A 23638-nucleotide genomic window follows, 5' to 3' on the forward strand; every position below is an offset into this window, starting at 1 on the left:
TTCAGAGTCGCCTCGGAGTAAACAAAAGAAACCAATTCCAGAGTTCCTGAGCTTGCTGCCTTTCGCTTCTTGACGGGCCCACTCGTCAGTCTGCTTCCGCTTTCTTCTCTCGCGCTTACTGTCCTCGTATACTCGTCCTTCTCAGAACGGGAAAAATAGTTTTATTCCTTCAAGGTGGAAACCTTCTCCGGGGCGATTGTGAGTCATATTTTTCGCCCGTTTCCTTCTCCGTTAGACAGAATCTGTGCGCCTCTCCCACACGCTCCCCCACCCTGCGATAGGGACTGTACCATGTGCCGGTGGCAGGGGTCGGGGCTGGTGTGTCTGGCACAGATACACCGAGTACTATTAATACCAGCAGAGCTGCGAACACAGGTTAAACACGTGGCATTGTGGACGTTCCACACAGACTGTCATATCAACTACCAAAAGTATTTCAAATAACTATACGAAACAGCATCAACAAATCAAGTGAGTTAGCGGTACAGCTGCCTTCCCTCTGACAGCAGTAGTCTGCTCCAAGCAAACCTCTCCCGTCCTGTCCATTTATAGTAACAGCGGGATATATATACTGGAAGTTTATACACAGGCATACATGGACAACGTTCACTGAAAATCGAAAAACGATTGAACATTGTATACACGGGACAGCTTTGACGGACGACTGTTTTACATAACATTAGTCCGTGTTAACAGTGTTAAAATGAGTGAAACAGATAATCTCTGTTTTACTTCAAACTACATCAACCTTAGTTTGTTCTCGGTGGACAGCAGCCTGTGAGACCGTAAAAACGAGTAGTTAAATGACAGTTTAATTAATGCGTTATTCGGTTGTCAGAAATGAACCAAATGCCACGTTTATGTTGCTACCGTGTAACACACAAAGGCTCTTTTTGTTCTGGCTTTCAAAATGTTCTAACTTCTCTGTACTCTGGCAGTCGTAGCCTCTACCCTCACTCTGCACGCACACTCTCTGTTGCTACCCGACGCCATGGCAGCTGCAACGCAATTGGCTACATAAAGTCCCATCCCCTGCTGTAATTGGGTAGCAACGGCTCTGTGGGCGGGGCGGTCGGCTTAGTTTCCCTGGGTCTCTTCTGACGGCGCGGTGCGAGGCAGTGGTGACGCGGAAATAGTTTGAAGATGTCAGGTAGAAATGGAAAGAAGGACAGGCAGACCGAAATGGTGGGGGTGGAAATACAGCGGGGGAGAGAAAGGGGCAAAAGGTTCCAATAAGCACATGGTCACTGAGTGACTTTACAGCTGAGAGGTTTGACTTGTCTTTACAAACCAGCCAAAGCTAAAAGTTGTTCCTGTTGCTATCCGAGCATTCTGGCTAAATCAAGCACAATGCTGCCTGGGAACAGCACAGTGTTAGAAACCAGCTGATAGCTCCTTGCTTTAAAATCACCCTCAAACTCAGCTGCCTCAACAAATGTGTCAGTGCTCATCAGTTTTTAGGATTTGTTTTAAATACAGGCTGACTCTCGAACTGGTGTTGAATGAAGTCATATATGGTTTTTAAAACAGTAACAGCCTAACCAGTCCACAATAGCTTTGTGTAATCACCTCCCAGTGCTTCATCATTCTAAATGTAGTGCCCTTTCAAAAGGGCAGAATCTTCTGTCACGTCTACTGGTTACTGTTGGACTTCACATCCTGATTGTTGTATTGGTGTTATATTTCTGTTATTTTGAGATGACTCCGCTTATTAGCTCCAGTATGTAATTCATTTATGGGCAAATGCTGTTGATATAGTCCTATGAAGGGCATGCTACAACAACAGACAGATACTCTAGTTCTGAACACCAAGCTAAATTTCACACCAAATGTATCAGAAAGTCCCCAATTTATGCCTTTGCAATGTTCCTCTGACTGCAGCCATCTCCAAAACACTTGGGGTCCAATTTCCCTCACAATCACATGATGAAAAACAGCAGACCAATCACAGTTAAATTAAGACAGCCTGGCTAAATAATCAAATTTGCATTTTTAAAAAAATCAATGAAAATAAAAGGCATAACAGACAAATGCAAGACAGTGGCAACAGGGTATTACATGAAGATTTATTGCTACAGGTGCTCTACTTCAAAAATGACTCATGCCCAGCTAAGGTTGACTGGGCCTGTGTAGGAACCAGTGCAATGTAAAGCATGCTACAAAGGGGAAAGTGCAGGCCCCCAAAGTTCTACAGGAAGACAGTGGTTTGGCGGGTATGATGGTTTTAGTAAATATGATCTAACCTAAAGCAAATTTCTCCTGAACAATGATTAAGCTGATATTTGGGTGCAAATGCCAGAAATCTCACTGGATCTAAAGCTGGAAATAAAAATAAGAAAAGCCCCAAACTAAGCTGTAAAACCAACAGTGAATAAAAGAGGCAGATCAGGATTTATAATAAAGACCGATGAGTAAGGAAGGTTTATACCTTACAGCCAGATGTATCCATAACAATTAAAAAGACAGCTTTTCACTGTCCTACCACAGTGCAGACCTGGGCAGCTTATATGTGACCTTCAAAATAAAAGCAACAAAGGTGTATTATAATTTCCATAAAAGTAAAAAGAAACAAACAAACAAACAAAAACCTCCTGATGAGGAGTTTATCAAAGACTGTGTGACTCAAAGACTGCTAAATAAACCCTGAGCATTAGACAACGTGCCCCTCTTCAGCTGAACCATAACAAAGTGGACAGAGAAGGTGGGAAATCTTCAGTTTTGACTTTCTCCTTGACACTGGACGAGAACTTTCAGATTTGAGACACAGCCCAGTTTCTCATTTTTGTATGTGGGATTACAAAAGTGTTTGATATTACGGATAGGCTGGGGCTGAAATGGATCAAACTGGCAGGTGTTACAACGATGGCTGTCCAAATCTGATAGAAACAAAACACGTTTGAAGCAGGTGCAAGAAAATGAAGCCAGAACTCAAAACAGGTATTTTTGCATTTATCATACACCAGCAGATGTTGTATAGCATAGTGTTGATGTTAAAATCAAAATAGTTAACTTCATTAGGCAAGAGCAATGATCATAGACAGTTTATTGAGCATCTGGTGACATAGGCTACCACACATCTGGTGGCTCAGCCAAAGTGATACAAGAGTTTTGTGAGAAGTAAGGCAAGGACATCCCAGATCTCCCAGATGCAGAGTGGAAGGGCGATGGTGCATTTGCTCAGACCCTGAACCTGACTTTAATGAACTAGTTCAAGCCCAAATCAGAGATGTCTCTCAGGGGATAAGGAGAAAGAACTGAACAAAATGAGAGATGAAGCAACCGAATTACAATTAAAATAGCAGTAACACTTTATATAAAGTTAAAAGTCACATGCACATTTTGTTCATAATTGATTTTAGGAAAACTGATTATATGTTGGTTTTTGCTGTGCTGATTTCACATTTTCATTGGCCAAGGACAAACAGCACTATGACAAAGTTGACGTCAAACTGATGTTACATCTGCTGTCACTAGCAGCACTGCAGGTCATGCACCTCTTAATGCTTGTAACCTGTCATGCTGTGCTGCTACCACTGATTTGAACACGCAACTGTATAATCAGTGCAAAGATCAGAGATTCACAGATTATACAGAAAGATATGCTGCAACAGTTTGAAAATCGGAGATTTTTTGGAAAAAAACAAAACAAGCTGTAAACAGTTTCCTTGCTTCCAGTTTTAGGTGTTTCTCCTGCTGTAGCACTGCTGATGGGAGTTACTGTCTGAGAGGCGACGCCCATTATTCAGTGATGATGTTAACGGCGATGTGCGAAGCAACTAATGACAATTTAATTGTAGCATCCACTCTTACCAGTAGGTGATAAAAATTAATACTGATTATAAACAAGTTTATCTTATTGGTACTCCACAACAGACCTGGGTTTTTATGTGGCCCTTTGGGAGAATGAATTGCACAACCCAGAGCTTATAACAGTTCTACTCTCACGATGCAGTCCGCCACCCTTCAAAACTATCAAAACAAAAACATTTAATACAAATATCTAAACTATGACATTTATATACAACAAGTCTTGACTCACATTTCTTTATATTTATCGTCCAAGGAGCCAGAGTTACTTGTCATTTTTTTTCACAGTGGTCTTAAGCAAAACTTCTTCTACTTTCTGAAGGTCTTTCAGAGTTTTTATTTGGACATTGGCTTCTTTTTCACTTGTTTTTAGTCCAACACTTGTACCTGACCACTTTCAACACTGCATCTTGATATCTGGCCCACGAAACATAAAAAAGTACTTAACAGACAGTTCAGCAAATAACCAGTTTTAATTGTTCTCTTTAGGCAATTTTATAATAGCAGCCTTTTGCAAAAAACTCATCATTTGTTCTCATTCTTTTAGTTGACTCAATTTTAAAAATGCAAATATAGGCATTAAATGGTATTTTTGAAGTAGCAATGTGATTCCCAAAAAGCTATTAGCTGAAAACTATCATATCTTAAGAGAGTGTTTGCAGTGTCCTTAAAAAACTGAAGGTGGACAAGGGAAGGAGTCCAGTACAGACATGAACCTTGACTGCGAGATGCATCTACTATCCACTGAAGCCTCATCAGGAATGGTCTCAGTAGAAGGGCTGCTGTCAAGAAACCATTTTTAAGGAAGAAAAATGGGAAGAAAAGACTGAGGTATGCCAAATTACACAAGAACTGGACTGAAAAATCAGGGGAACAGGTCTGACGGAGTGGTGAATCCAAATGTAATAATCAGTTCAACTTGAGATCAGTATGTATGAGGAGGTCAAGGGAAAGGTCCAAATGTGAGCTCTGTCATGGTTTAGGGTGCATGTCACTCAGTGGTTTTAGAGATCCTGTCAAAATTGATGGAAGTATAAATGTAGAAAAGCATTCGGATTCAGTCGGGAAAAGGTTTGGTTTTTCAGCAATGATCCAAAACACACTGCCATTGCAGTAAAAGCATAGTTGGATAGAAAACATCACAATGATACACTATCAGTCGTGGATTGGGTTCCCTCAGACCTCATCATTAAAACAGGATAAGATAAGATACGCTAAGATGAGCTTTACTGCCATTGTAAGCATGAGCATACAATGAAATTGGAAACATACAATGAAATACTGAAGCAGTGTGGGCTCTTCTTGACAAACAACAGAGCAAATACAGAAACACCCAAAGAGATTTGAATGTCCTTCAAGACGCCCGGGAACTATTCCCGAAAACTATTTAAAGAAGTTACGGGAAGCTGCTGAAGAGAGCAGTGAGAGGAAGAGAGGTTGTGTTGAAGAGTGAAACTGGTCATACCAAATATTGACGCTCAAGCTAGTTAGAACTGTATGTACATACTATATCTCCATGTAAGTGCAGCATTATTTCCCGTTTTCCTAAGAAAATATAAAGAAACGTGGAGTGGCTCATGACTTTTGCACAGTACTGTACACTCAGGACTTCATTACTACGTGGATACTGGTGTATATTAAGCACTAGTTTCATTTAAGTTCCTTTGTACAAGGAGTTTTGATCATAGATGGTATTTTCTCAGAGTCTTGCTTTTTCACATTTTTTGTGCTTGATTTTAATCGGTACTTGATGAATAACAGTTTAAAATGTATCCTGACCTGTAGTAACCCGGTACAATTGGCTTCAATATAGATTTTCTCTCGTAGTATTTTTGATTTTGACTTTGATGTAAAATAATTCATTCTAAAACTAACATCCAGCTCAAGTACACTATAATTATGTGCGTCCATTTCCTGCTGAACTGTTCTTTTTGTGTGTGTGTTTTATTTCTCTACTGCTGTCTATATTTCCAAATATGTGAATAAACTTTAGTATTTCCCTTCATGGACTTACTGTCTTCCACTAAATCACGTTCAGCTGTACTAACGACCAGACAGCGGAGATTACAGCAGCAGTGCATGGAGGCAAGCAGACTTTGAGTCTCACGTGCCTTGCAGCAAAATTCCACCCGGCAACTATACACTGTACCATGGCAACAGCCTTGCTATTGGTCCCCGGTGCGTTTTCAAATGACCAATGGGATGGCCAGCCGCGGGTGATGCTTGTTGCTAGGTAAACATGATGCAGAGGAAAGATAGAGGAGCAGAATTACCATGCTGCTACTGCAGGGTGCTTTAAGCAAGGAATGGAAGAGCACTTTACAGTCGGAGATACCCTTCTCTTTCTCAGCACTTGGCGGTGCCATAGAGACAAAGAGAAGACGAAGCAGGAATGACACAGTCAAAAAAAGAGATAAATATTAGACTGGTGAGGATGGCACTGCCATAGGGAGAGCTTCCTTAGAAAAATTTAAAACAGTAACGTTTTCCAGGTTTTTGTGTGTGTGTGTGTGTGTCACCGAATATTACTGATTTAATGAACATGTCCATTTCCATAGGAGAAAAAAAAGCTGCCTCAGTACAACTCAGCAAATGTGGGTAACACACCCTAACAGATTAATGTTAATGAATACGATAACACAGTAAAATACATAGTGCTTTAGCATGATAGTTAAAACAATCATGTAGTGACATTACTATAAGCCTACAGTACTTACTAGCAGATCAGGACACAGGGCATATTGCATAGATGACAGTGATGCACATATGAACAGCTGTGATCTACTTCAAACACTGGTTTTCAGTTAAATGATACCTGGAATAAAGGAATTACAGACCAAAAGATACTGAACTTTCTGTTTCAACTGTACAACCTGAACTGCACATGACCTCATTATTCTTCTACCAAACAGTCACCCGTGTACATATCCAGTCATCTCACATCATCAGCATCAGAATACTTTATTATTATGTGGTCACGTAGGGTTCCACCTAGCTCAGGGTTACAAAGTTTCTGTATGACATGCCCTCTAACAGCATCTTGATTTCATTTATTTAGAAATGTTAGGAAAAAAGAAACGTACCAGTTGGCTATTGTTTTAGTAATAATAACTATTTGTTATTAATAATAATAACTAATAAATAAGCCACACACTAAAGATAAGTATACATGTGTGAACCAACAACTGTAGAAAAGGTGGACGACTTGTTTGTGGGGGCTGCCATGTTCCACTTTAGGAGCCAGAGTCTGCGCAGTATCGACTTTAGGTGGAGTTGCGTCAAACCCCGCCCACACGCCCGCGAATACGCCCCCTCTACACTTTTTGCGTAGCTTGGCTGCTCCAGTTTTGAGGACATCTGCTGAGTGGGGTTTCCACGACTGACAGATCGCTAAATTAGGATAAGTACAAGAACATCACCATAATTAAAGAGACACACATCTTAATTTGTTATAGTTCTACAACGTCTAATATCACTCTGTAGTTCCTGTTGTTAATTCTTTAGCTAGATCAGCCATTAGCATGTCTATATGTTTGGATAATTGGGCACTCCTTAGTTTTTGTTGTCGTATTTTAGACAGAGGTTACTGTTAATATCAGAATTATCTGGAAATTAAATGTTGAGATTTGAGACGCGAGCCGGACGATGATATAAAACTGAAGAGTTTAAGATCCGTTACACTCACAGACCACTCTACAGCCCGGTAACATGGAAACTTAATGTTAGATTGAAAACACAGCAGCAGGAGGTTTCATACAAGTGTAATTTGTTCTATTAATTTAATAACAGGATCCAGAATCCACATTATTATTAACAATTATCCTGGTGGAAAACTAATGAGGGAGACCATCAGCACCAAGGTTTGGAGAAATGGCCTCCCTTTCCTTCATCACAGCTGTCCTGCACCAGATGTTGTGTTGACTCACTCACAGACATCATTTGAGAAACTTCTGGAAGACTGAAGCTCACCGCAAGGATCAAGGAGGGCTCATAATCTTCATCAGCAACTTCAGACCTCAACCATAGGCTCACCCCATAACATGGACAAACCCAGCACCTCATGAACAGTGTGATACTGACCTTTGGTTATGTTAGAAATACTCACATCATCCTCATATAATGCAAAGAGGCTCTCAACTTTTAAAAATGTTATATTCAGTCCTGTACAAAGTTATATACATATAAAATATGCACATTACTCTCTCTGATGACTCTGATATGAATGACACTGAAGTATTTTATGCTCCCGTATACTGACACCAGTTACACGGATGATAAATCCCTTTGACTTTTTGTCAAAGCTGGACCTCCTCTCAGTGTCCCTGCTTTATCTGCTGCTCCCAACAAATATACGCAAGTTTCTCTGCGACTGCAGCTGCCAGTCAAAGTCTTGATATCATGATGATGTTGCACCTAAATTTTACAGCAACAAATTAAATCAAATTTATGAGAAAGGAGACCCCCCTCAACACAAATCAGTTTGATATGAACTACTAATAATGGCAGGAAACATCTTTGGGAAAATTCCAACTTGGAGTTAGTATTTTGCCCAAGCAGACTAGAACAGAGTTCGAACCACTCACCTTCTGATTAGTAGATGGCCGGCTCGACCTCTGAGCTACAGCCACCATCACCATCAGTGGTTCAAACATACAGACGCATAATAGACCATGCAGTCAGACATTCATTCCAACACACATGCAAACAGTCAAAAACTATGGCTGAAAATAGGAGAGAAAGATTACATGAACGTTAACCTAGAAAAAGTCATTTTCAGCAGCTGTTTCAAACAAATCTCAAAATCTGCAGACCTGATTGGCTGAGGAAGGCTGCTCCACAGTTTGGGCACCACAACCTCAAAAGCATGATCACCTCTGTTTGTAAAATCAGAGTGAGGGAGTGAGGAGACTGGTTAGAAGATCGGCTGCAGTGATAAGGTCTCAGAAACTCTGCTACATATGCAGGAGCTCATATTGGAGTCATATTTATTAATAACAGGATTTTAACCTCCTAGGACCTGGCATCCACATATGTGTGGACGTCACATTTTGGGTTATTTAGACCAAAATACTCTATTTTGCTCTACAAGGGCCTGATATCCACTTACAAGGACATTATCCTGCTACTGTTCTATCAACATTTTAAACGAATATCCTCATATGTGGATCTCATTTTTCTTAGAAACAAAAATTAGGTAAAAATAAAATCTGGTAATTCTTTGTTTTTACATTCATCAGGTCCCAATCAGCCCAAATATCAAAGAGAAATTAAAAATGCTGCTGTGGAAGAGTTCAGGTCTTAGGAGGTTAAAGTAGATTCTAAACGTCGCCAGTGAAGGGATGCAAGAATGGGTGACTAGCTGAAGAGGTTACTTGGATGAGTGATGAAATGTTTCTCCCACTGAAAACGCTACAACCAGATGAACAGAATCGACTTTTTGGGTTACCCTTACCTGGATGATTGAGCACGCATCAAGACAAAAACTTATTATAGTACTTCACTCGTGATATGTGTTGCAAATGTAAACACTTTGCTATTGCTAAGTACTGCAGTAACATATATTGGGGTGGCTGTAGCTCAGGAGGTAGAGCAGGTGCTAATTGGTTAGTGGTTCAATCCTTGGCTAATCCAAGTCGGCATGCTAAATACTAACCCCGAGTTGGTCTCTGATGCATCCATGGGAGTATTAATGTGTGTGAATGGTAGATAGAAGGCACTTCTATCGATGAAGTGCTTGTATGAATGGGTGAATGAGAGAGTATCAGAATCAGAATAGTTTAATAATCCCAAGAAAAAGTAAAAGAGTAAAAAAGCGCTATAAAAGAATCAGTTCATTTAAACACTTTTCTTCAATGGCTGTAGCTGTACTATAACTTAACTTTACCATTATTTACCAGGATTATGACAGCTGTGAGAAAAACATTTAAACAGTGTCAGTACCCGGGTCCCAGTGTCATGAGGAAGAAACCAGAAAAAAGCCTTCATTTTGTAACAACGTCAAACACAGGTGTTTGCACATAAAGTAGATGATGGATTGTGTAGCTCACAAATCTTAGTGCTTCTGATTGCTTTCCCTGATGCCACCACTTTTTTTTAACTGTGCAGCACTAATGTTAAATATGATATGAAAAAATGTTACGACAAAAGATTAAACTATTACAAATATATTCGTTTTTTGGATATTAAAAATATCCAAAAACTAATAAATTGAAACTGATCAATTTTCTTGCGCTTATCTGAAGTCAGGTTGCAGGGACACCAGCCTACGCAGGGAAGCCTCCCTCTTGCCCGCTACCTCCACTAGCTTGTCCAAGGAAACCTTGAGGTGTTCCCAGGCAATCCGATATAATCTTTCCAGCATGTTTTGGGTGTACCCCAGTGCCTTCTCCCAATAGGAGAGAACACCTTATCCCCTACACACACAGATTTTCTTTAATATTCCTACGTAACAGAGCGTGTGCCTGCGCTGCCTCTGTGCTGTCTTTCAGTCCAGCCACTGGTAGGATTTCTGGAGGTCAGCTGCCTCCTCTATCTGCTGGTGGTACGTATCGTGCAGGGGCCTGTCCTTCCAGGATGGTTCCTCCTCTTGCTCCTCTTTCTTGGGTTTCTGCTGCCTGAGGTATTCACTGAGCAGATGTTTGTCTCATCCTGGACTGTGGTGCTGACACTCACCAGCCCCCAGCCTCCTTCCTTTTGCTTAGTGTACAGCCTGCATGGTCAGGAGCCTCCTTGTGTTGATGTCAGTGGCTTCTATCTCCTCCTTTGGCCAGCTTATTATCCCAGCAGGGTACCTGATCATGGACAGGGCGTAGGTGTTGATAGCCCAGATATTGTTCTTACGGTTCAGCTGACTTCTCAGGACCTGCCTGACCCTCTGCAGGTACTTAGTGGTTGCAGCTTTCCTAACAGGGTCTTCGTGGTTTCCATTTGCCTGTGGGATTGCCAGGTACTTGTAGCTGTCCTCAGTGTCTGCAATGTTGCCTTCTGGTAGTTTGATCCTCTCAGCTCTGACTACCTCCCCTCTCTTCATTACCATCCAACTACACTTCTCCAATGCGAACAACATGCCGATGTTGTTGCTGTGTATCCTGGTGGTGTGAATCAGTGAATCCATGTCTCGTTCACTCTTGGCATACAGCTTGATGTCATCCATGTACAGGAGGTGGCTGACAACTGCTCCGTTCCGTAGTCGGTATCCGTAGCCAGTCTTGTTAATGATCTCACTGAAGGGGTTCAGGCCTATGCAGAACAGCAGTGGGGACAGAGCATCTCCTTGGTAGATCCCGCACTTGATGGTGACTTGTGCTATGGGCTTGAAGTTGTCCGCCACATCCCCATTGAGTTCCTGATGAAGGCTCTTAGGGTCCCATTGATCTTGTATAGTTCTGGGCATTCCAGTATCCAGCTGTGGGGCATTGCATCATAGGCCTTCTTGTAATCAATCCAGGCAGTGCACAGGTTGGTCAGCCTGGTCTTGCAGTCTCGGCTGACTGTCTACCAGTAGCTGGTGTTTTGCTCCACAGGTATTCTTGCTAATTCCCTTCTGTGCCCCACTCATGTATTGAGTCATGTGCCTGATCTTAGCCGCTATGATGCCTGAAAGGAGCTTCCACGTGGTACTGACGCAGGTTACTCGCCGATAGTTGGATGGGAATGGTCCCTTCTGGGGGTTCTTGGAGATCAGGGCTGTCCGGCCAAAATTCCTTGTGAATTCCCTTAGTGAATTCTCATTACCGATATGCGCCCGGATCCACCTTTCTAACATTTTTGTTAATGTCATAAAAATTCCTTATCATCTAAAATAAATAAAATTTTGCCGACATATATAAAAAATATCTATAATTATGTTTAATATTAAAATATATTGTGTTTAACAAAATAAAACATTTGAATTTATTAAAAATGACTAAATGTTTCTTATTAGCATGATGCGACTTCACCTGCTCTGACCAGGCCAACAGCAAGTTTTCATAGAAGATTCAAACTGTTCTCTCTTCTCTCGCTTTGATATTCTTGTTACTGCATCTCCCGTCTGTGACTCTGCCCATTATCATTACCCATATGGGATTATACTCCATACTTTTCTAAATATAACAAACATTTTTTATAATCACAAAGAAAATGTAAGGCTCCAGCATGAAGCAGTGTTCAAGGCTGTGCAGTATGCTAGCATTTCAGCTTATTTGTGAACTTAGCCGAGAGCGTCTCATTAGCGTTGCTCATGATTGTCATTAACACGCACTCAGAAGGATCTTAAAGGTGACGAGAACCTTTAATGCGGAGATGCGACCCGCATATAAGCTTCATTTTAAAAACAGTTAAGAGATTTTGTGTTTAAAACTTTTCAAACGTACTAATATTGTATTTTTAAATTAGCTTCAGAAACAAAGGGAAAGACTGTATATGGATCGTGAGCTGCTCGAGGAGTACAGGACACATTTGGGCAAAGTACTTCAAAAACACGAATGATCACTTTGAACAGTAATAGCAGTAACATCAGTCTTTCAGTTGTTTTTACTTTCTTTGTTGCTTGCATCTTTTCTCAGTCAATTGGGTAAACTCAATTATTTTCATTACCATAATTCTTATCTCCACAAGAGACTTTTCATTACTGCTATGCATGAAAATGTGCAGATTTCTAAAATGTTTTATCTTCCAGAGACAAGAATTTGTCATATTTATCAAAACATTTTCTTTAATCGTCGCCCTGCTGGTGTTTTTGTGAGCAATAACATTAATTAAAAAATGAGCTCTACATTTACATGTTTGTGTGTCGGTCATGAGAAATATATAAATCATTAATTTTCATTAATTTTCATTTATTTAGGTAAATCAGAAAAGATCTTTTAAAAATCTTTTCCTAATTAATGGTCTCAGTTTGTCGGTAATGAGATTCATTTTTGGATCATGCTGCCATTAAATGAGAATAAAAAGTCCATGAAACTGTTTTATAATAATACTTTTATTAAACTGTATGGCAGGTTTACAGAATCGCTTAAATAAGAGAGAGAATATTTATATTTTGATCTTCGTGAGAACCACCCGTGAACGGAGAGGTCAGCAGCGTGGTACGGCGGTATGTGGATTACAGGTCAGGGTTTGGGTTGATCTGTCAGTGATGTTGGGACTCTTGTGAAAATTGATGAAATTATGAATGCAGATCCACCGTGCAATACCACCTGGAGAGGATCTGGCTGGAAACAGCTTCATTTTTTTCAGCATGACAATGATCTCAAACACACTGCCAATGCAAGAAAAGCATACCTAGACAGACAAACTTACAAAGGAACGATCAGTCATGGATTTGTCTCCCCAGAGCCTGGATCTAAACATCATTGAAGTGGGGATCATCTTGCCAGAGAACAGAGCAAAAGGCAGAAACATCCAAATTAGAGCTTTGAATGTCCTTTAAAAAGCCTAAAGTATCATTTGTATAGACTAAAAGAAATTATATTAAGCTCCTGAAGAGAGCTCAGGCTGTGTTCAAGCATAAAGATACTCACACCAAATACTTTTCAATCTTATTACAATTTTATGAACTATGTTTGTACTCTGTTCTGTACTATGACAAATTTACATCCAAAAAATAAACTGAGTGTGGCGTATTGTGCTGTACATTATGAACGACGCACGCTGTTCCAAAGTTCACGAGAACAAGTTCAATAAAAGTTACAATCTAAAAAACAAGAAAAATTAATTATCCATCCACTACAGCCAAAAATATTTATCACGATATACATTTGAAACTTAGCGATAACGATATAACTGACGATATAAGTGACGCAAAATACTTTACAACTCCACAACTTTATTAGTGCAAAAAACCATCAGTGTATTTTCACTGAAACAAGCAGCTGTTTTTTATGTGCATTAAAGTTATAAAAAATGTAACAGTGCAAACTCCTGTCTGACAGTTTGACCAAAAGGCATTTCCAGTGGAGTCGACATAACCATGTATAACATCCACAGAACTTAAAGAGGTTAAACACACACAGTAGGTAACATGTTGAAGCACAGTACGTATCACTCCACGAGGCTCCGCCTACGATAGCCGTAATGCTCCGACAATCCATCAAACGCTGCGGCTTCGTAGCTTAGCAAAGTCGTACTGAAACATTTGACAGATTTTCGAGCGCCGTGCACATAAAATGGTTTCGGTAATAACGACGGCCCGCCTGCATGCACTACCAAAAACTGCTTTGTTGTGTATCTGACAGTAAAGCTAAACCAGTTCCACACCACTGAAGTTTTCGCATTTTTACAAACCAGTTCTGGTTCATCGTTTCATTCAACGATGCGTTTTCGCCCTTCTCATTCTCCGTCGCCGCCATGCTTTTCGGCCATGTGCGTATGTAAACAAAGGCACTGCGCGTGCGCGTTTTACCCATATTCTATCGCCATATTTCATTTTCTTATCATTGCCTAACATTACACCTGTATTACCGTGAACGGTATGATATGGCCCAGCCCTACCATCCACTTTATTCTGCTTATCTGAAATTGGGTCGCGGTGGCAGCAGCCTAGCAGGGAAGCCCAGACCTCCCTCTCGCCAGCTTTCCTTGCTTATCCGGGGAAACATTCCCAGACAAGCAAATAGATAGGCTCTCTCCAGCGGACACTGGGTCTACGCCGCGCCTCCTCCTGGTAGGACATGCTTGGAACATCTTACACATGAGCTGACTGCCTCAGCTGTTTCCTTCCAATGGCGGCGCCACTCTGAGCCCCTCCCGAATGACTCTTCCTCACCTCAACGCTAAGGGAAAGCCCTCATCAACCCCCCAGGAAAAGCTTCTTTCTGCCCCTTGTATCTAATGTTTTGTCTACTAGCAATAATAGTCATTTATGGCGTTTCTCACCTGTCCACTTGGTGACAGATGGTTGCATATAAGGACTTATCAGTAAATGACTAGTACCTCTGGTACCGACTAGCAATGGCGGAGGGTCAGGGTGGCTGGGGTGGACGCAGAATCCTGACCACCCTATGCCTGCACTGGTGCCGCACTTCCAGACACGTTTGGAGCGGTCAGGAGGTGTGTCCCAATTTAGGGACTACATCCTTTAAAGGACCCGGCCAATCCAAGCAGGCCAGGTCTTTTGAAGGAGGCAGCTGAGGCTGTTAACTGCAACCATGACACTAGCGGGTAGAAACATTTTATACAGCATTGCTCGACAGAAATGAAGGTGAACATCTTAATTTTTTACGCTGGTATGTATGTGAGGCTGAGAGACCACGGCAGCAGGAACTTTAACATTAGCTGATTAACAACAGTTAACTAATGTAGTTCATGAGACTAGTGTTGGTAATATAATGTAAAAACGGTCAACATTAAATTTAATGTATTAATATATGAAAATTAATTAAAAGATTCAATTCAAATATTGAGCATCAGTAAAAAAAATAATTCAAGGTGCATTTATTTCTTTTTCATTTCACTTTATCTCTTCATCTTAAGTGAGATGGAGAAGATATGAAAGTCTTAAATGGGGCAGAGATTTTATTAAAACTTTTAAGGAAAAAATAGAAAAGTAAAACATCAAAATAAAACAAATAACACAGAAAAGAAGCAACTACCATTCTGAGGTGGTTTTCTGACCATCCATCCACAAATCTGTCTGTTTCTAACGGTAGTCTTGCTGTCATTTTTTCTTCTCAATCGTTTTCTGCAATCAGCAGCATAATTCTTAATAGATATATCAGTTTCTCATTTATTATATTGTCCAGGGGTTTGCCAAATATATAAAGTTACAGATCTAACATAGCATCAATTTACAACATGTTTCATCTCTTTTTGAAAAAATAGGGTACCAGAAAGGACAGGTGGAAGGACCACGCGCAACAACAACATGCTTGCCCAAATTACCAGCACGTATACTGACAGGAAGCTCAGAGCTGAGCAGACTGCAGGTGTCTAACACACCTGTTAAGGAACTTGGCTGATTGTTAAGAATTTTGCGTGGCTGCAGATTACTGGGCAAAATCACACATGAAGCATGAAGACATGATGGTAAACTGATAGGAATTCATACAAACATTCACACAGCTCTTTTTATTCTGTGCCTTTAACCACTTTCAACACACACACAGGAGTAGCTGGGGATCAAACCACAAACCTTTTCCTAGTGGATGACCCCTCTACGTCCTGAACTACTACTTTTGAGAATGTGAGAGCCTGTATGTGTGCACCATAGACCTACAGAGACAGCAGCAGCTTAGTACATGCATCATATTTCTGAGCGGAGATTCATGGTGGATATTATAATGATGAACACGCCTCGTAAAAGAGAGCCTCCAGTACCTGTCATTTAAACTTAGGCTGACCCAGTTTACTGGAAACGTTTCATCACTTCACCTCCAGATGGTTAAGTCAGAGTTCACTTTCCAAGATTTTCACCTTGTGATTGTGAAACTCAACTGCATTCAATGTCCATCCTTAAAGTGACATTTCAACTGCCTTTTATTAAACTGACACATTCTGTGATTTCAGTGCTTAAATGCTAACTGCAGTTTTAGCTGCTTCCATCTACGACTCGACTGTATCCAAGGTGTTTGACTCAGCTGCCCACAGCGTGCAGCCATGACGCAAAGCAGGGCTGCGTTAAAGCAGCACAGCAGGTGCCGTTGCTGGGCGTTGCAACTTGAGACGTTAAGCGCAATTCGATTGCTAAAAGTAAAAGTGCACAGTGCTGAAAAGCTAAAGCTCTAAAAGACAGTCAGGGCAGCTCCATCGTTCATTGTGACAATTTTTCTGGAAACTGTTTCACTTTAAAATCATCAACTTGTATTGATTACACTTTACTAAATAGTTATTTCTAATTAAACAATTATTTCCAATCAGCAGTGTTTGGTTTGTTAATCAACAAAAGGAATGTACTGCACATTACTCATTACTCTTTTTAAAAGTAATGCAATAAGTTACGTAGTTACTCGCTGGAGAAAGTAATTTGTTACACTACTTGTTACTCCATAAAATGACCTGAAACGCCAAACTTTATACATCCCAGATATATCGCTGTAAAATAGTCACTTGGAAAATGAATTTAATAATAATAATGATGATAATTAAATAACTGTGTGAGAATTACAGGTAATTAAAACTTTACACTGAAACACTACCAGGACTCCTGGTACTGTACATATCGTAATCAATAATTCAGCATTCGAAAAGCTTGTGGGAGGGAGCTGTTGATCAGTGCTGCCTTTTATACTGCAGAACGTTTGCCTAATAGCAGCAGTTCAAAGAATATGTGGAGAGGGCGTAAGAGGTCCTTCATGACGATCAGTGCCCTAATCCTGCAGAGGCTCTGAAAGAGGTCCTGGAAGGAGGGGAGGAAAACTCGGATGATGTTCTCAGCGGCTCCAGCTATCCTCTGAAGTAGGGCTGGGCGATATGACCCAAAATTCATATCTCGATATTTTTTACCTAGATGGCGATATAAGATATATATCTCGATTTTTTTTTTTAAAGCCATAAAGTAAGAACAAAAAGAGAGTTCTTAGTCAAAGCTGTGTCCCAGATGTCACACAGGCACTTTTATTAACATAGAGCATAGATGTACATAAAATTTACTCAAAAATAAATTATGAGCATTTATTAAATAATAATGCTCCATAAATAAAAGAAAACAATGTTGTTTTTGTGCATAACAAAAAGCTCACAATTGCGCAGTCAAAATGTAAACTAAAAGACGAGCACAATAACAAAGACAGATTTCACAGCTGCTCTGTTCCCAACTTCTACTCTGTGACTGACAGCATTGAGTTTGAAATCCTCTTCGTAACCACGTCTCTTAACAGGTGCCATTTATGGTCCTTATACACAGTAGGGTAATATTACGTTGAAGCACAGTACGTATCACTCCGCGAGGCTCCTCGGTAGCCGTAATGCTCCGACAATCCATCAAGCGGTGCAGCTCCGTAGCTTACCAAAGTCGTACTAAAACATTTTTTGACAGATTGCTGAGCGCCGTGTTCCACATAAAATCGGTTCGCAGCCATCAAGCACAACCAGAATTCATACATAAGGCGCGCTGTCAACTTTTGAGAAAATGAAAGGATTTTAGGCTGTGCAGCGCCTCTGGGCTGCATGGCGTTAGCGTGGTTAGCTCGTTAGCGTGGTTAGCTAGCTAACACGTTGACGGCGTCCAGCCCCACGCACGGGGCGATGCGCAGTAACTCATTAACGGAGATTTGCCGTGTCCGTCTTGTCGCTTCCTGCAGGTGAAGCGATGGGGGAGGAGGGGGAGTTGTATTCAGTGAAGGAGGGGCGAGGCCGAGTAACGTTGCGTAAAGACAAAAGTGGACGAAAGAGAGGCAAACTTGCGGCTCCACAAGTATAGCTTTAACGTAACATAGACTATATCGATATAAAAGATATTGTCACATCTTATATCTCGTATAAAAATATATCGATATTTTTTTAAAACTCGATATATCGCCCAGCTCTACTCTGAAGTGCTTTTTTGTCTGACCTACTGCAGCTGGAACATCACGCTGATGTGCAGTAAGTGAGAACACTCTCCACCACGCCTCGGTATAAAGTCCTGAGGATGCTGGAGGAGAGACGCCTGTTTCAGGAAGTGCGGTCTCTGATGGACCCGTTTTGTGATCACGGAGATGTTCTTGCACCAGCTCAGGTCCTTCGAGATCTTCCACTCTTTCCACTGGGCAGCTGCTGATACCCAGAGGAGTTTGCTCGATCTGCGTCTTCTGGAAGCTGTGATCATCTCTTTTGCTTTGGCTACATTTAGCACCAGATTGTTTTCTCTACACCAGCCTGTTGTTTAAACAGCCTTGAGAAGATCCAGTGCTCAGCCTGATGGCTTTGTAGAGTTTCCTAATATGGGATGTAAGGATGCATCTTCTATGGAGCGGTTGGGACAACAAGCAAATTGGTCAAATGATGCAGGAAGGCTGGCTGTGATGTGTGGTTTGATAAGCAGTTCAAAATACTTCATTACAATTGGTGTCAATGCGACGGGACGGTAGCCACTTAGACAGGATACAACTGGTTTCTTAGCTACTGTGGCCTGGCTGAGAGAGGTTAAAGATACCAGCGCGGACATCAGCACGCACGCCAGCGCAGTCCCTGAGCACACGTCCTGGGATTTTATCTGGACCTGCTGCTTTCCGTGGGCTGACCCTGACCAGGGTCCTCTGGGTATCTGCTTGCTTACGATAACAGCTTTGTAACGGGTCAGTGCCTGCACTCCCTGCCACATTGGTCTGATATTTCTTGTCTTGTGGATTCTCTCTGCATAGGTGCCAGTCTGGCAGTTTCTTCGCCCGCTCCAAAGCTGCATCAGGCTGTCAGCAGTGAGCGCAGTTCTGTGGTCATCCAGGGTTTCTGGTTGCCATGTGCATGACGGTCTTAGCTACAGTGATATTGTCTGTGCACTTGGCAGTGTAGCAGGTTACTGCTCCGCATACTCCTTGATGTTTATCTGGTCTCCCAGTGAGGCTGCCGTCTTGAACAGCACTCAGAGTGCCTAAAGCAGTCTCGAGGTCCACCCTCTGGCCAGAGGCTGGTCTGTGTTATCGCTGGTCTGCTGCACTTCAGGAGTGGTTTGCAAGCAGGCACCAGCATGTTCACACCATGCACTGCTTCAGCTTGGGAAGCACAGTCGTTAAACTGGTATGGTTAAAATCCCCCACCATCACTCCACAGCTGTCTGCCATAGCTGTCCCTCTTCTGTTTGCATTCACAGCGCTTTCACTCTATCTCTCCGACAGGATGCCGTATTGACTTCGTACGACCAAGTCAGAGCTGAGCTTTGCAGTTCCAACCACATACTTTGCCCTGAGTATTACTGAGGTCTCTCGTTCTTAAGTTTCACAGCCACAACGTTGAAACACTCTCACTTGTCCCTAGAAGAGCCGCTGCATCCATGCGCTACGCCATCTCTGAAAAATGTAATGTGATTACAGCAACACATTACCCCCAGCACAGCCAGTTAAATTATAATTCATTATCATTCGTTATCTATGAATAATATACATTGTATCGTAGCTGATAAAACATGAGCTACATAAGCTTTTATATATCATGTACTCATAAAAGACAAATGTTTTTATTTATTTTTAAATAATAAAGGTTTCACCACTGATCAGTAATCCTGTCCTCATTCCCAGCATCACGATGGTTCGTTTCATGGCTGGCACTAGCTGCTAGCTATGCTCTCAGTTTCTACACTACGGATGCTTGAACAGTGCCATAACCACTGACATCAGTTAGTATGGCATGAGCTACTGCAAGACAGTCACCTATCTTTTGGAAATGCATCCTACAGATACCACTACCATGTCTCAGCACGGTGTGCAGTCTGGCCTTAAAGAATTTGAGGAAGCTGGACTCTCTACAGGCCTACAAATCTCTCAACTGCATCTGAAATCATGTCCTTAACAATAACAAACAAACCAACAAAAACGATGATAAGTAGTACCCCTGACACTAATATTATCAATAAAGTCTTACAGATATCCATTCCTGCTCAGCAGCACTCGTGTCCACACACGACCAGAGGCAAATGTCACACTACTACACCCGCGCTTAGCACCAAACTTCCTCTATTGTTGAATAATTGAAATGAAGGTGCTGAACGCAGATGAAGCATAAGCTTTGAAATTGCTCTTTTTGACAAAACCTATAAAATTATATTCACATAATTTCTTTGAAAAGACAAAAGTCTGAATTTATGGGGCGACCGTGGCTCAGCGGGTTGGGACGCTCATCAGTAACCGGAAGGTCGCCGGTTCGAGCCCCGGCTCCGACAGTCTCGGTCGTTGTGTCCTTGGGCAAGACACTTCATCTACCGCCTACTGGTGTTGGCCAGAGGGGCCAATGGCGCGATATGGCAGCCTGGCTTCTGTCAGTCTGCCCCAGGGCAGCTGTGGCTACACCTGTAGCTGCCTCCACCAGTGTGTGAATGTGAGAGTGAATGAATAGTGGCATTGTAAAAGCGCTATATAAATGCAATCCATTATTATTAATTTCAGTTGCATCATGTAAGTGCTTTAGCCGTTACTGTAAGAATTATGGCCAATGACATGCTTTTGGATAATATGAACTTCAACATTTGTCCAAACTGCCCCAAACATTTGTTTTAACAGAGGGACAACATGGCATCTATAAACAAAACACTTTTCTTTATAAAGTATACATTATTTCTATTTGCACACAATAACAGAATTATATCAGAAAAACTGAAGTTGTCTGTGTAGCTAGTTAAAGCCTACACAAGCCTTTAGGATGGCAATAATTAACCAGTTACTAAAAACAAGAAACAAAACTGTCTTAACCCATCGTAGACCAATCTCTTACATCCTTTGTCTTTATGTTTTGAAAGAGTAGTTGTCAAACAGCTAACAGATCATCTGCAGAGGTTTATTTGAAGAGTTTCAGTCAGGTTTCAGAGCTCATCACAGCACAGAAACAGCTTTAGTGAAGGTTACAAATGATCTTCTTATGGCCTCTGACAGTGGACTCATCTCTGTGCTTGTCCTGCTAGACCTCAGTGCAGCGTTCCATACTGTCGACCATAATATTTGATAATCGATTAGAGAATGATGAAGGTGGGTGATTCTCACAAAGACTGCGAGATCTTTCATATTCTGACAAAAGTATTATTATAACACAGTTTTAAGGAACTGTAATCTTATTTAATGGCAGATGATCCTAAACGATTCTCATTACCAATATAATAAACGACAAACTGAAATAATTCATCAAAAACTATTTTTAAAGAGTTCTTAGACTGACCCAAATGAGCATATAAATGAACAACACACTCCATGAAAATTGATGATTTATATATATTTATATATTTCAAATCAAGTCTCATGACCGACACACAAACATGTAAATGTAGAGCTCATTTTTTAATTAATGTTATTGCTCACAAAAACACCAGCAGGGCGACGATTAAAGAAAATGTTTTGATAAATATGACAAATTCTTGTCTCTGGAAGATAAAACATTTTAGAAACATTTTCATGCATAGCAGTAATGAAAAGTCTCTTGTGGAGATAAGAATTATGGTAATGAAAATAATTGAGTTTACCCAATTGACTGAGAAAAGATGCAAGCAACAAAGAAAGTAAAAACAACTGAAAGACTGATGTTACTGCTATTACTGTTCAAAGTGATCATTCGTGTTTTTGAAGTACTTTGCCCAAATGTGTCCTGTACTCCTCGAGCAGCTCACGATCCATATACAGTCTTTCCCTTTGTTTCTGAAGCTAATTTAAAAATACAATATTAGTACGTTTGAAAAGTTTTAAACACAAAATCTCTTAACTGCTTTTAAAATGAAGCTTATATGCGGGTCGCATCTCCGCATTAAAGGTTCTCGTCACCTTTAAGATCCTTCTGAGTGCGTGTTAATGACAATCATGAGCAACGCTAATGAGACGCTCTCGGCTAAGTTCACAAATAAGCTGAAATGCTAGCATACTGCACAGCCTTGAACACTGCTTCATGCTGGAGCCTTACATTTTCTTTGTGATTATAAAAAATGTTTGTTATATTTAGAAAAGTATGGAGTATAATCCCATATGGGTAATGATAATGGGCAGAGTCACAGACGGGAGATGCAGTAACAAGAATATCAAAGCGAGAGAAGAGAGAACAGTTTGAATCTTCTATGAAAACTTGCTGTTGGCCTGGTCAGAGCAGGTGAAGTCGCATCATGCTAATAAGAAACATTTAGTCATTTTTAATAAATTCATTAATTTCATTTTTTTAAATTTAAATACCATATAAGTTAATGTTAGGCACAATTAGACATTCTTACATATCTTGGCAGAATTGTATTTCTTTTATATGATAAGGAATTTTTTATGACATTAACAAAAACACAGAAAATGGATTCAGACTCACATCGGTAATAAGAATTTACTGGGAGAATTCCCCGAGTTTCTTGGTTAAATTATTGTGAAACTGGGGTTAAATCTTTCTTTACATCAAATATCATAGTTTATATTAATAAGAACGGAGCCTGTTGAGGTGGTTCCAGCATCTGACTAGGATGCCTGCGGGCATGTCCCACCAAGAGGAGGCCCCGGGCAGACCCAGGACCACAGTGGAGAAGGTAGATCTCTTGATGGGTTTGGGAAAGCCTCGGTGTTCCACCGGCAAAGCTAGAGCAGGTGACCGGGGAGGTGGAGGTCTGGGCTTCTTAGGCTGCAGCTCTTATGGTTCTGCTGGTCCTGTACAGTCGTAGGTGAAGCATTGAGTTACAGTCAATGCAGGTGGTCCAAAGGTCGATCAGCCTGGTCTTACAGTCATGAGTGACTCCTTTCACAGTGCTTCACTTGTTCTACATTTTCTCATGTTATTAGAGTTATTATTGCAAAATGGATTCAATTCATTTTTCACCTGAAAATTCGATAAACAACGCCCCATAGTGAGAAAGTGAAAAAAACAGCTTCAAATGTTTGCAAATCTATTAAAAATAAGTTCTATTTCTCCTGACTTGCATGGTACAGTTTCCTCTTCTCTTTTTTTCATAGCATTATTCCAGTTTGTATCTGTTCTTTCCACTCATCTGCTGCAACACTGAATTTCCCAAATCTGGGACAAATTAAGGCCGTCTTGTCTTGTCTGAAGTCTTTTTGAGTATGATACTACAGCCTTGCCACACCCATTGTTGTTGTCCTTTTAGACGATGAACCTTGCCCCAGTCCCAGATCCGGAGCATCTTCAAGCTGAATGCTTAGATTGGCCTAGTGACCAGCTCCTGGTGATTCCAAACTTTCATATTTGTGGGTGATGGAGAACATTGTTCTCCATTTTCAATTCAGTGTTATGTGTATAGCATCAAATCCCAACAACA

The 23638-nt window shown here is 41.0% G+C and overlaps 1 protein-coding gene across 1 annotated transcript in view; it reads right to left on the reverse strand.

Moving 5' to 3' along the window:
- Nucleotides 1-23638, reverse strand: part of dyrk1b (dual-specificity tyrosine-(Y)-phosphorylation regulated kinase 1B) — a 60254-nt gene that overhangs the window by 32210 nt on the left and 4406 nt on the right. The gene's annotated exons all lie outside the window — the stretch shown is intronic.

The sequence above is a fragment of the Aulonocara stuartgranti genome (assembly GCF_965226115.1).
Source record: "Aulonocara stuartgranti genome assembly, chromosome: 11".
Classification (NCBI taxonomy): domain Eukaryota; kingdom Metazoa; phylum Chordata; class Actinopteri; order Cichliformes; family Cichlidae; genus Aulonocara; species Aulonocara stuartgranti.